The following is a 15,032-nucleotide window of genomic DNA, read 5'->3' as shown; positions in this document are numbered from 1 at the left end:
TCACAGATTGCAGTATTTATAGAAAAAAAGGTGCTCAAAGTGAAGCCCTTTTCCCCTCTACATTCTCAACATAGTCTCTTCTCTATCAGAAGTGTTTGGTTTGTGTTGGGTCCGACTTGGCACGGGCTGTCAAAGTCAACAGATGTATCAAATGTATTAACATGTATACAAAGTGAAGCATTGTTTCGCCTTAGCCAAAATTCACCATAACCTTATAGATTTAAACGTTGTATATGTCATTTTAACTGTAACCTTTTGATTGAAATCCTATTCTTTTGTAAAGGAAAATAACTTACACGTTTAGAGGCCTCCCAATCGTAAATCCGTGGTAGAAAACGAATGACAAGGTAGACACTACCCATAAAATTGTGTCTACCTTGTCATCCGTCAACTTCAACAAAGAGAAAACAAATGTTTCAACTGTTAGATGCATGGACGTAACACATCCTTCAATCATTGTAGTGGTCAGTTTACTGACCCGGTGTGTTGACATTTGTCATCAGCAGGTTGTCAGTTACTGACCATACCACACCACACCACGTGTTTGTTTCTACGTACTTTGAGCACCTTGTTTTCTGTACAGCCATCTGTGACATTATAAAGTGGTATTTAGGTAGATATAATACTGGATGCTCACATCCAAAACTTAACAACTAAATGCAGTAAAGATGAAAGAATCACAGTCAAGCATGTCCTGCTTGATTGTATTGATTTTTCCATCACAAGGGATAAATATTATAGTGTCAAAACAGTCAATTGAAGGGACCTTTTTAGTCAAGTTAATTCTCATTTAGTATTGCACTTTTTAAAGGAAATTGATTTAATACATAAATTCTGATGTACATAATATGTTTTTATATATTGGTAGTGCTAATATATAACTTAGATTGTTAGTGGCTGTACCCTCGAGGGGGGTTGAAGTAGCGTAAAATGATTGTCCCCCTATGAGGGTATGTAAGTCCCACATCATTTAAATGTATTGTTATGCATACCAGAATTTTAAAACGTAGTATTTTTGTCATTTTAATCTAAGGCTTAACTGGTAAACTATCGTCAGTGACTGAAGGAATGATATAAATCCAGCCAGGGTCCATGCAGGAAGCAAAGGCACTGTAAGTCCTCATGGTCCCTGGTATGGTGTTCTCCCTTTAGTTACTGACGATCTCTAGCCCATTTTTATATTGTGTTGTTAATTCTTTCTGCTTTTATATGTTCCTCAACTAGTTTTAATACACTCTGTGATGTTCTAGTTATTGTACTGTCCTTTGCTGACAGTTTTTTTTATAAAGTATATATACTTATTTGTTATTAATGTATTAATTCTCGTCACGATATGGCTGAAATATTGCCGATGTGACGTTAAATATTAACTCACTCACTCACTCACCCATACTGCTCTTGGTCAAGCTCATGACACTGCTTCAGGATCTGATAACATACACTATCAGCTTCTGAAACACCTACCAGAACCATGTTAAAAGATTTACATGGCTTTGGGTTGAGAGGCCGTTTGCCTCAATTTATATCCAAGTTTTTATCAGACAGACAATTTCAAGTCCGTATGGGTTCTACCCTGTCTGATCATTACATTCAGGATCAGGGTGTCCCACAAGGCAGTATTTTGTCTGTCACATTGTTCAGTATTAAAATTAATAGCCCCGCTAGAGTTTTAAACGATTCAATTGATGGATAGCTTTATGTGGATGATTTTAACATATCATGTCGTGGCAAAGGATGCATTCTATAGAAAGACAATTGCAGTTATATCTAAATAAAATTCAAAAATGGTCGCTAGAAAATGGTTTGAAATTTTTTAAACCAAAGACCAATTGTATGCATTTTTGTCGTAAATATAAGCCACATCAAGATCTTGAACTTTATTTGGATGGCACACCTATTAAAATTGTAAAAGAAGCCAAATTCTTAGGATTTACTTTTGATAGCCACTTGACATTTAAACCCCATCTAAAATACCTAAAGCCAAATGCCTGAAGGCGCTTGACTTATTAAAAGTCGTTGCACATTCAAAGTGGGGAGGTGATCAGAAGACCCTCCTCCAATTATATAGAGCTCTCATCCATTCAAAACTTGATTACGGCTCCATCGTGTATGGAGGAGCATGCAAAAGCAATTTAAAGGTACTGGATTCTATTCACCATCAAGGACTAAGGCTCTGCCTTGGATCAGGGCAGACAACTGAAAAAAAAGCATTTTGTCCAATTACTTTCAAACTTTAGATGTGTCTGCTGCTTTGGGTGCTTGACATTTTTCTGTTCTTTGACTTTGGTCATTGGTCAGGTGGTTTGGCAGCCACATTGGATTCAAGGTTTTCCCAGGGTTTTGGGGTACCACTCTTCAAATCATATCTCCTCTGAACCCACTGCATGAAATGATTTCAAACTGAGAATTGTCTCCATACACAAAACATCAAATCATGTTAGCCGTTTACGGATATCTTTCTTAGTTACGGCCCTATTGGATTTTGATTTTGATGATTTTTTTCACCGAAGTTTTACTTTAAAGATCATATCTTGTAAGGTACTGGTAAGGTAAGAAATTATTTAAAGTTTTCATGAAGTTAGTGTGCCATATGCATGTTATTGTTTGTTCTTGGTTGCATGCTAAACCTTTGGTGGTAATATTTGATTAATATTTGGGACACCTCTGGAACACGCCAATTTCGTTGTGGCGATTTCCGGTGACTATTTTGGTGCAAGCAAACCCTTAATGGATTCTAACATGTCCGAGGTCAGAAATGAGGTAAGAACAGACTTAAGACACCCCGGCACACGACAATTTTGTAGCGGCGATACCCTACAAGTGGTGCCTACATTTGACGGATTTGGTACAAGGAAACCCTTTGAGGATTCGAACATGGACGTCTATGCACAGTATAGCTTGGAGCCCGCCATTGCTGCTTTGCAGCTATATTTTTGTTTTTGTTTTTATCGTTATGTATTGTTATAGACTTTTATCCTTCCATACTAGTTTTAAATATGTCTGTGATACTCTAGTTATTTTACTGTCCTTTGTCGACAGGTATTTTAGAAAGTTTACACATATTTCGTATGTATGTTTAAATTGTTGTAGTCACGATATGGCTGAAATACTGCCGATATGACTGAAAATTTACTCACTGACACTCATTTTTTTTAAAAATTAAGTTCAATTCAGTCGTAGAGTCTTCGTATTGCTTCACTTTCTTTCCAAACCAAGGTTTTCCTTAATGCCAAGCAATAACGTTTTCTTTGTGGCATGTATCAGTGGCAATAGGCACGTGAAATGATGTCAGCATTCAGCCTATTTATCAAACACGCTATGTCTTCCTGACCTTCCTCAAATGATTCGGTGGACTAGATCAAATGTTTCATTTTCCTTTTATCGATGTTACTTCAGAATTTTGCGGAGTGCTCTGACCAGAAATGCTTTGCCTTATCATCTACACCTAGTCGACCAAACAATATCATCTTTTATGACAAAGGTAAACATTGCATTTTAATCTCAGCATTACGTAATATCAATGTAAAGAAAAAAGGACAGTGAACATCCAAGAATAGAGCATTAAATTCCGAATTTTCTCAATTATGAAATAGGCATAATAGCAGGGATAATTGAATAACATATTAAATTAAGCTCTTATCCTTACAGCCTGTCTCGCCAACATTTTTCCATTTACGGCTATTACAGATATATAACAGTTTATATCTAAGCCTGTTGGTTCTGCTAGTATCGTGATATGACCTCTCTTGGTAAATTCAAATTGTCAAAAACATATTTTTGGTCAGCTCTAGTTTCACCGCAACTGATATCAAATTCATTGGCAATATGCTTATCGAGTGTATACAAACCTATGGTTGTGATACCGGTGGTTATCACAAAAAAGTGTCATGAGAAAAGAGGTTTTGGAAACAGTTTGTGAAAAATGGAATTTTGAGAGACACATTTAACAAGATACTGTCCACATCTATACATTTCCATATCATGTTTCTTTTGATGGTCAATCGGAAACAAATGTACATGCATCCAAGCGTGAAACAACACTCCTCATATGAGACCACGACTACCCGCATGTCAGTGTCGGTCCGGCAGCCCCACGTTATCACCGACAACTTCTTAAGAAATACAATTCACCAGATTTGATATTTAGCAGGAAAACGCCCCGTGGCGCCCCAACAAACAAACACATCTTTCCAATAGTAGAGTAGTCTGTACGATGTCGACTATATCACGAGCATGTGTTAATGAATAAACTTCCACTCACCAGTATAGCAGCCATTACTCTTCTAACCGGAGAAATCCGACGCTCAGATAAGCTACAGCATGTGTACACACAGTTGTGTCACATCAATCACTAACATATTGGATTGCCAAAAGGTCGGGCCGGGCCGGGCAAGCCGGTAATTCGAAACAAACATTTTGGATTTAAAAATAAATCTATTTTACAAATGTCTAATATATACTCAACAACAAAAGTTCCTGTGACACTAATATTTTGGTGTATTTTTTAATAAAGTTTGGTTTCCAATATTGTAGTTAATGTATGGAATCAATTCACAAAAACACAACTGCTACAGAAAAGCATGCATTCCATCCAAAAGTTGACAAGCCCCATGCATTTCACTACCCAAGAATGGGTATAAAACATGTGCGTTAACGGGATTCCGTATGCATTGTTTAGCATCGTGCTGACAACAACCACTCAGAAAAACAACAAAATTACGCAATTATTCAACATTACGAAATGCCATGACTGTCCGAAAATGAGCGTCTGCGAGCCATTGGCATGTTTGGAGCAGGATCGAGTCAACGTGATGTTGCAAGACAATTTAACGTCCACAGAAACACCATTTGGTGTTTATGGCAACGTTGGCAACAGACAGAGACCATCCTCGGAGTGGCAGCCCACGCGTAACCAATAATCGACATGACAACTGGATTCGAACAGCACACCCACGGAATCGATTCCAGCCAGCAACAGTGACTACAAGAAGCATCCCTGGCCTTCGACGAATATCTTCACAAACCGTACGTCGCCGCCTCATATGTGCAGGGATTGTCGCCAGAAGACCCGACAGACGTCCCATTTTGACAGGAAACCACCCTCAAGCACGTGTACAGTGGTGCAGTTAGCGTCTACGCTGGACGGCCATGCAGTGGGGACAAGTTCTATTCACTGACGAGTCTCGGTTTTACCTCAGCTATAGCGATGGACAAATTCGAGTGTACCGACGTCGAGGTGAACGTTACGCCAATCATTGTGTCATGGAAGAAGATCGGTTCGGAGGCGGCAGCGTTATGGTATGGGGTGGGATTACAGAAAGACAGAGGACCCGTTTGATAGTGGTAGAGAGAAATTTCAACAGACTGCGCTACCGCGACTTGATCGTCGGCCCTGTTCTTCTATCGTTTTTGCGTCGTCATGACCTTTCAGCATGACAACGCCCGGCCTCCTATTGCTCGACTTCTCTTCAACAAAACAACGTGAATGTCATACCCTTGCCGGCTCGCTCCCCTTATCTCTCAGCAATCGAGCACATGTGGGATGAGATCTATCGGCGCCTTCGACGTCAACCAGAGTCGCCTAAGGCGCTGCAATTCGCTGTGCAGAGTTGCGTCCCTTGGGCACGCCAGATGATTGTGGGTTCGAATCCCGGTTAGCCCCGATTATGTTTCTAGGTTTGTCAGCACCATACCCGTGTTCGTGGGTTTCACCGAAGTGGTAAACGTCTGAGACTCGCATCACTTCGGGCTTCCTCTCACATTGGTATAACTGGTAACGCCGTGGTATAACTGAAATACTGTTAAAAGCTGCGTTAAACCCAACTCACTCGACGTCAACCACGTGTTCCACAGACACTCCAGGAACTTCGAAACATCCTTCAGCAGATATGGATAGATATCCCACGGGACTTTGTGCGACGCCTGGTCCATTCCATGAGACGAAGATGTGTTGCTTGCATCGCAACCAGAGGTGGACACACACGCTATTGATTTGTAAATTGACATTTTGGCATGTTCATGTTTTTTTTGTGAAATCGTCGGTATGGCACATTAAGCCATTTGAACACTTACAGGAGTCTTTTCTCTGTTGCAAATCGAAATTATTTCAGATTTGGAAAAAACATAACTTTGCATTAAATCTTATTCATGTCACAGGAGCTTTTGTTTTTCAGTATATAGAGGTTATCACGCGAGTGTGTTTGGGGATGGTAAATATCCTGCATTAGGAATAAACATTGTATTTAGCGAGCCTTGGCGAGCTAAATACATTTTGTTTATTCCTAATACAGGATATTAACCATCCCTAAACACACAAGCGTGATAACCTCTTTATCATATAATGTCATTCTTCAATTCTGTGCTTGAAAATCGCTTCCCCTCACTCACAAACATTACCTAAACATTGCGAGTTTTCCTGGAATGCGCGCATTAATATTTATTACGTCACAGGGTAGGTGATGTGTCAGTCGGACAGTGACAGTAGCCAATATAGTTCAAACTGAAATCTGTTTCTTATACAGTGGCGAAGCAACATATACGCAAAACAACAATTGTTTTAACTTGCCTTTCGCGACGATCCATCGGTCTGTCCGCTAGAGTAACTGCCCTTTGTCAAAGGGAAGCTACTCTTACCCTAGTCTATGAGACATCACGGCCAGTGATTTTTCACAGTCGGTCTGTTCTGTCATAACGTTAACAAGTATAGTCAGATGTATACACAGCGCCAAAACGAAACAAGGTAACAATTCATACATATTTCGCCTAAACCCAACTATTTTTATTTGTGGAAAAGGTTTCAAGCCGCAGAGGTCTACAAGCACAGATATGGCTTCTGATCCCGCTTGGCTAGGCCTAGTGCCCTCGCAAAATTGTTTCGAAATTTATATCTCCAAAGTTGCCCAAACTTATAAAATTCCTTAGTTAAGTCGCAGTTCGACACTGACTTTCAGTATATAAGACTGTTTTTTTTAATAATTGTATCAATTATCCCTGTAGTTTATCCAGATTCACGATGGTTAATTCTGACTCGATCGCCGAATGACAAGTGCGACTCCATGTTTGTTTATAAACAGTGAAAGTAGTCCCTACTTGACCTTTGATATTTGCATCTCTATCCGCATATGACCCCAACGGATATCGTTTTTATCCGTTGGCTTTATCCTGCCGAGAAACCTACCCATTATATGATAAACATGTATATGTATGAATCTATAAAACTTGCGCAGAGCCCTATGCCCAGAAGGCGGTGGCTCATGGGCCAATCTGGTGATGCTAACCTCCGAATTGTGTACGTTTCCAATAAATTGTCATGGGCCGAACCAGCCTGACCCTTAATTTGGTAGATAGTTATTGCTTTTCGCGTCAAAATTGCCGGAGTATAACACCCCTTTATCCCCGGTCTTTACAGCTTGGAAATCCGCTACAGCATAAGACTGTGCTTGTAGACACTCCATGGTGGGTGGGGAAAAGGGGTGTTGAATCATTTTTCTTTCGACATGGCTTCCCAACACCCTGGTTCAAAACGTAGATACATTGAATCTGACAATTCAGCTGACGAAAATACCACTAAACGATCGGACTATTGGCTACGTTTTTTGATTATCGAAGCTTGTGACTAAGAAACAATAAAACAAAATCCGTTTGCAATCTCCAAAGGTATCGCCGGTACCTGCGGAGAGGTTACAAATGTCACCAAGCTTCGATCTGGTTTTCTCCTTGTGGAATGTGCACGGAGACAGCAATTAGAAGATAAATACTATGTGTGTGTCTATTTCCGGGATTTTATCGAGTATTTGCATCTTGGAAATTCATCTCGAGACCCGAAAGCGTTAGCTTGAGAGGCTCGAATGAAAATTTCCAAGACAAACATGTGCTACTGGAGACCATATCCATGCTGATATTCTGATGGTGTATGATTCTTGAGAGAAACTATCTACTGGGGATCCCGTTGCTGGGCGAATGTAAGCGACGTCTCTCAGATAACAGTGGAAAAAAAATGTTCTTTATGTGAGAAATCCAGTTTGGTGATTCCTATTGTTATGGCCATTTAAATTGCATTTGATAAACATTAAACTGAAATTTGGTAACACCTTACAGGGGGTCTTTCTAAGAACTGGACCTCCTCCGTGGCCATGGTGGATAGAATGTCTGCCCGGAGTGTGGAGGGTCGCTTTCCCCTGGTCCCGTCATACCAAACGACGTTAGAAGATGGTTCTCGTTGTTACCCTGCCTTGCGCATGGCATTAAGGGGATAAAGCCTTGACTGGTCGGCCCAGAATCAGAATAACGAGTTTGAGTCGGAAATCCATTTTAAACTGCGGTGTGGTAACAACAAACATACACGGATACGTGCATGCAGGTCGCTATGTACCTATTTCACCTTCTTAAAAAAACGGTTGCACTACATCTGGCGGTACAGTAGCAATTGCAACTTTACGTGCAATTTAATTGCCATATAACCATATATGATTTCATACTGTTCTTCCATATCTATATTGAATTTATCATTGGGATTAAAGAATGATTGTTCGGCCCGGGGTCAGTGTAACGTGCCTGAATGAGAAACGCCAATTCCTTTGCATATTACCATATTTGATCCCATGCTGTTCTTCACATTAAGCTCGTATTAGACATTTGATTTAAAGCCGCCCGGTAAACACTCAAACTATACAGTTGTCTGTACACAAGGTCTATTTCCTGTATCCCCCGCATATGCATGCAAGGTCTATAATAAGGTATATTTCCTGTATTCCCTGCATATACATGTCAGGTCTATAATGAGGTTTATTTCCTGTATCCCCTGCATATACATGCCAGGTCTATAATATGGTCTATTTCCTGTATCCCCTGTATGCTTGTCTCCCTGCAGGAAGATCTGGGTTAGTATTGGTCTTCAACAACCAATGCTTGTCTCCCTGCAGGAAGATCTGGGTTAGTCTTGGTCTTCAACAACCAATGCTTGTCTCCCTGCAGGAAGATCTGGGTTAGTATTGGTCCTCAACAACCAATGCTTGTCTCCCTGCAGGAAGATCTGGGTTAGTATTGGTCTTCAACAACCAATGCTTGTCTCCCTGCAGGAAGATCTGGGTTAGTATTGGTCTTCAACAACCAATGCTTGTCTCCCTGCAGGAAGATCTGGGTTAGTATTGGTCTTCAACAACCAATGCTTGTCTCCCTGCAGGAAGATCTGGGTTAGTATTGGTCTTCAACAACCAATGCTTGTCTCCCTGCAGGAAGATGTGGGTTAGTATTGGTCTTCGGCAACCAATGCTTGTCGTAGGAAGCGGCATCGGGTTGTAAGGCTCGCTGACATGGTTCATGCACCTCATCCCTTTTGCAAAGATCGACGCTCATGATATCAAGCATCACACAATCGACTCTGCTTTTGTTGGAGATTTCATGTGAATTTGGAAAGGGTTTTGTCGCTTTCATTTAAAGAACAAAGAAACAAATCCCAGTGATTTTCTCATTCAAACACCATGTTACTGAGATAACTAATAACTAAGTTTATATCTTGAAAATGAGGGTAAATATGTTGCTGTTTTTGTTTTATTAAGTAATCATCTTGAGAGGAATATTCATTTCCATATTGCTTGTTGTGTATTTTTATATTCAGTGGTAAGTAAACATGTATTCAGGAACTGTTTCCAGTAGACTATATTCACTCACTAATTGATTTATTAAATAAAGGGGGTCTCACATATTTCCAATGACCACTTTGATTCTTTTCCTGATAAGTTTAGATTTTTTCTGTAGTATCCAATCCCACCACACATTATAATGTGTCCTCTTTTTATGGACTCTAGATTTGTTTTCTCAATGTGTAACTGAAAACTTGGTAAATGTACATATACATTTTTCTCAACCATCTAACCTCAGTTACTGCCAGTTGACTTAAAAGACATTCAATTACGACATCTTGATACCTTTGGTTTTTATTTCTTATCATTTCCGCAGATAATATTAATAAAAGGGTGATTTGTGGTCCCAGTGATGGCAACCTCCAATTATATAAAAAAGCAAACCATCTCCAATGAGCGACAACACTTGGATAAACTTCAGTGTCTTAAGGTTATCAAGCATGTTTCTTACATGTTGACAAGTATATGGCAAGTCGTTAGTCTTTGCCCATAAACTTTTAACTTTGTTGTCATCGCCAAAAATCCTTCATTCAGCGGAAGCTTGTGTGACGGCTGATACTTTGAACCGGGTTACATTTGTACAAAGCATCAAATTCGCAATTTCAATTTCCTTGAATTTACAAATTAAAAAAGAATAATTAAAAAACTTAGAAGCCCAAAACTTGGTGAGTTAGATGGCCACCCAAATATCACATGCTTGTTCTCACCAACTATGTGATTTGCTTTTGTTCAAGAGGGTCAGTTCCAGTTCTCACTTTGGCCAGTACGGTTCTGTTTGCATGTTTACTCGGTAAACATACTTCTCCTCGGAAACCCTTGACTATGATCCCTTGTGATGACATTTTCTTTGTCACACATTCTGGTGCACTACATGGACAATATGGATTCTTACTGGGGCAGCAAATCTGAAAATTCTGTTTCCCTTTAAGTAGTCGTGTGATGTAAAGTATAAACAAATATGAATTGGTTTCTATCAAAGCTATAGACATACTGTATTGATTGTAAATATGCGTTAGAAGTACGTGTTTTAGGGAGTGTTTATAGTTGCTCTTTTTTGCCCAATATGTTTTGCCCAATAATGTTTTAATCAGTTGTTTGTGTTATATTGAATCAAATATGTATTTACAATACTGTTTTTGTGTGCATGCTTTATATGAGTGTGTAATTGGAACTATGGCAAATATTTATGCAGTTTAAATGGGCAAGATCGTGACATACAATATAAGATAATAATGAAAATAACTCATTTGCCAAAAGAAATTAGGGACGATACGCCACTTGTGAAATTAACTCTTATTAAAGTCCGTCGGTCTGTTCGACTTTGTGAATATGCTAACTAATAAAATCTATTCTCATGACTGTTTTATTTCGTGTTCGGTTTTTTTTTTAGTGAGTCTCTTTCGTATAATTACCATCGTCACGTCCTTGTTACGTACTCAAATGTTTATTTCCTGCTGCCTCTTGTAATCGCAAGCACATAGTTGTTGTTATTGTTGTTGTTGTTGTTGTAGTATTAAAATAACGCATTGGTTATTTCCGTTTTTTATTGATAGACACGTCATTGGTAAAATGTATCATTCCAATAAATTGTGATGTCATAATAGATGACATGATTGGTTTGTTTACTTTTTTAGCTTTGTCATGAACTGTGCTTCAATAAATTATAACAACCCAGCACCGTGTAGCGTTTTAGATGAATATCGATTCTGTTAATAATGTTCTTCTAAATATGGACTGGCCATTCTATAGTCAAACATAAGTCAAATGCTCTTTCTAAATATAACATAAATGAAACTTTGGAGATTGCCTTTACCTCTACAATTGTTCTACATGTTTTCAAAGTGCATTCGTCTTACCTTTCAAAAGACATATGCATCAACTGTTTTTCCCTATTCATAACGAATGTGTTATTTCAATTCAGAAAATACTTTTTGGTTTCAGTGCAGATCTATCCATGATCAATTATGTGCGGGTGTGATGTCGGACATTTTGTGCCGAGATGGTTTCAAAGTGCCGCGTCGACCGCAATCGGAGGTATCATGTTGGAGGTATCATGTATAGATGGATGGGATGGATTGAATAATCACCCAAGAGAAGGTAGATCTCAAGTTTTGGGTGCATTGCGATGTTACTTCAGTAATAGCCATGCAAGGCCTTGTGTAAAGGTATGATAGGATAGCGCCTTTCTGACACTCGTGGTAGTAATTGGTCCAGAAATATTTAAGCAACGACACAAGGTCTGGTCTAATCGTACAATGGATTCTGTTTCCAGACGAGATTCCTCATGATTATAGTAATAGTTTTGTCACTTTGATTTTGTGCCTGTTCTCGTAGAATCTATTTCTGTTAAGGGCGGTCGGGTAGCCTGGTGGTTAAAGCATTCGCTCGTCACGCTGAAGACCCGGGTTCGATTTCCGACACTGGTACAATATGTGAAGCCCATTTCTGGTGTTCCCCGCCAAGATATTGCTGGAATATTGCTAAAAGCGGCGTAAAATGAAACTCACTCACTCACTCACTACTTCAAACAATAAGACTCACTTAAATGCACATATAGTTAAATTACGTACCTTTCATCTGAGGACCACGCCAATGTACAGTCTGGCTGGAGTTTCTTCCCTTTTCGTATAACTTTGTAAATGATGGTAATGCGCTGCTCAAACTGCAGACAGGTTAAACATGCTTGTTATTCTGAAATATTGAGGATTTTATGGACCTCCCTGAGTGAGTTGGTGAGTGAGTGAGTAAGTCGGTTTTGGAACCACTCTGATGAACAGTATTTCTGTTTACACATGGCTGTCAACGTAATGTGGGAGACGAGTGAGTAAATGAGTTGGGTTTAACGCCGCTTTTAACAGTATTCCAGTCATATCACGGCGTGTCAGCTTAATGTGGGAAGCCCGAAGTGATGCAGGTCTCAGACGTTTACCACTTCGGTGAAACCCACGAGCACGGGTATGGTGCTGACAAACCTAGAAACATAATTGGGGCGAACCGGGATTCGAACCCACAATCATAGGTTTCTGGCGTGCCTAAGGGACGCAACTCTGCACAGCGAATCGCGGCGCCTTAGACGACTGGGCCACCCGTGCCTCCATGTGTGAGACGAGCCGGAAGGGATGAACTGTTGCGTTTGGATATAATGCTGATAGGAATCTTTACCAGAGCGAATCACGGCTTCGAAGCCGCGATCACCTGATTCTGTCAGGCCCTGACTCATATGCGTCATATGCCAACGTCATAAAGACATAAATTTGCCTGGTGGAGACATCTGTCCACCCATAAAAGTTAATTCCAAGAAATGTTGACACAATCTTAAATCCAGTATTTCTTTCATGTAATCAAATCTTCATGTTTAATCAAGTGTTCGTTCAACACAGAAAGGGGCAATTACCAACATGGTGTATGTGTGAACACTTGTCAGCTCATTGTAAGGTCTCAAGTAAACTGTGGAAGGTAACTATAGTTCCCTTGTATATAACAATGACCACACATGTTAACAAACATTTTGTCATGTTCCACGCCAAATATAGAACTAGTTGTTTCCTGCAACGAATGATTGTATAATTGGTAAATATCGTATACCAACTGGAACAATTCGCAATGCAACAGCAACAAAATGCCAAGATGCAATAAAAAAAATTATATGCGCCTCTACGGACGGATAAGATCTGCATCAACTGCATCCTCCCACATGAAGGTGGCACTGTTCGTTAAACCTCACTCACTCACTCACTCACTCACTCATGTACGGACTGCTCGATATCCATCGGTGATCGTTAGGACTTATATAAATACTCGTATCATTCTTTGCATTTGCCATGCTTATATTGTAATCGGAAATAATTATTGGATGCAGATACACCATCGTTGGGACTCCGGATAATAATAAGTACCCAAACACTTATTTTTGATGTAAAATCGACTGAATAGTGTTTGTCTCACTCTGTGACACGGCTCATGATGCGTCATCGTGTCCTGGTGGTCTGGAGGGATGTTCATGCTTTCAGCCACTGGTTTTGTTAAGACCAGACTCGACAGTTAACATGTCATCGCAACATATTGGTGACTGAAGCGCCAAACAGCATTCCCCCATTCACACATCAGAAGCCGTACAGATACACTTAACAACCAAACTGTTCAACTAGAGTTTGCTTCACAGGTGAATAACGGCATCAGATGAATGTGTTCTCAAGCAGACTTATATTTAGTTTAATTAGGTCAGTCGGGATCCTGAAACAAATCTTAAGTTACAGAATTTCAGTGACAATTCATTCGTTTTTCTCAGGAAGTAATTAAGAAGCTGTTGAAGTCACAGGTTCATATTCTTTTGTAAAATTATTTGTAATGAGGGATGGGTTGTTTTCAAAAACGTTAGCAATAGAAATTGGTTATCAATATGTGTTTCACGCAAGATTGCATGGCTGATAAGATCAATCACATGTCTGTCCAAACATATTTATTACTCGCCGTTCAAGTTACCACTGTTTAATAAAAAATACGCTGGTATTACATGCATCACATCGTGCATCACATCGTGCATCATGCATCACATCGTGCATCATCTCGTGCATTACATCGTGCATCGTGAATCACATCGTTTATCACATCGTGCATCACATCGTGCATCATCTCGTGCATCACATCGTGCATCATCTCGTGCATCACATCGTGCATCACATCGTGCATCATCTCGTGCATCACATCGTGCATCACATCGTGCATCATCTCGTGCATTACATCGTGCATCACATCGTGCATCACATCGTGCATCATCTCGTGCATCACATCGTGTATCATATAGTGCATCACATCGTGCATCATCTCGTGCATCACACCGTGTATCACATCGTGCATCACATCGGACATCACATCGTGCATCACATCGGACATCACATCGTGCATCACATCGTACATCACATCGTAACACCTGCAGGGGATGGGAAGTTGTAGATATGGCCCTCCTCAGTCATCATACCTTATGCTCCTTTGATCGCTCCTCACACTATCAACTACATATGTGAAGGTGACAAAGCGGAAAAGAAAACACTCTCACCGCGTTCGACAATACCCTCCCTACATTAGACCATTTATTGATTTCGGTACAATAACCATTCACTGTTGTGAAGTTACCGTGTGTAACATGTGGAGTAGTGGTGCGTTCCTGGGGAATAGTTTAGGTCTGCATGTTATAGATTCGTTTATGTGATGCAGCATTTCTTAAGTCCGAGTCTAGACCATGTATGACATTTCACTTTCACTGCTTGTCATTAGCGACAGTGATTGTGTGAGCTGGTTGTGTTTGACGCCGTTTTAAAATCTATTAAAGTAGAATAATAACATGGCAACGTTTCCCGAAGCGACCAAGATTCATTTGGGTTTTATAATTGT

The 15,032-nt window shown here is 39.9% G+C and overlaps 1 pseudogene; it reads right to left on the bottom strand.

Moving 5' to 3' along the window:
* The window catches only part of LOC139448660 (uncharacterized), a 77,387-nt pseudogene extending 62,829 nt beyond the window's left edge, over positions 1-14,558 (bottom strand).
* Between the last annotated feature and the right edge of the window lie 474 nt (positions 14,559-15,032).

This window comes from Haliotis cracherodii, unplaced genomic scaffold, assembly GCF_022045235.1.
Source record: "Haliotis cracherodii isolate W230 unplaced genomic scaffold, xgHalCrac1.p SCAF_7, whole genome shotgun sequence".
Classification (NCBI taxonomy): Eukaryota; Metazoa; Mollusca; class Gastropoda; order Lepetellida; family Haliotidae; genus Haliotis; species Haliotis cracherodii.
Note: the sequence above shows the minus strand (reverse complement) of the source record. Positions and strands in the feature narration are given on the sequence as shown.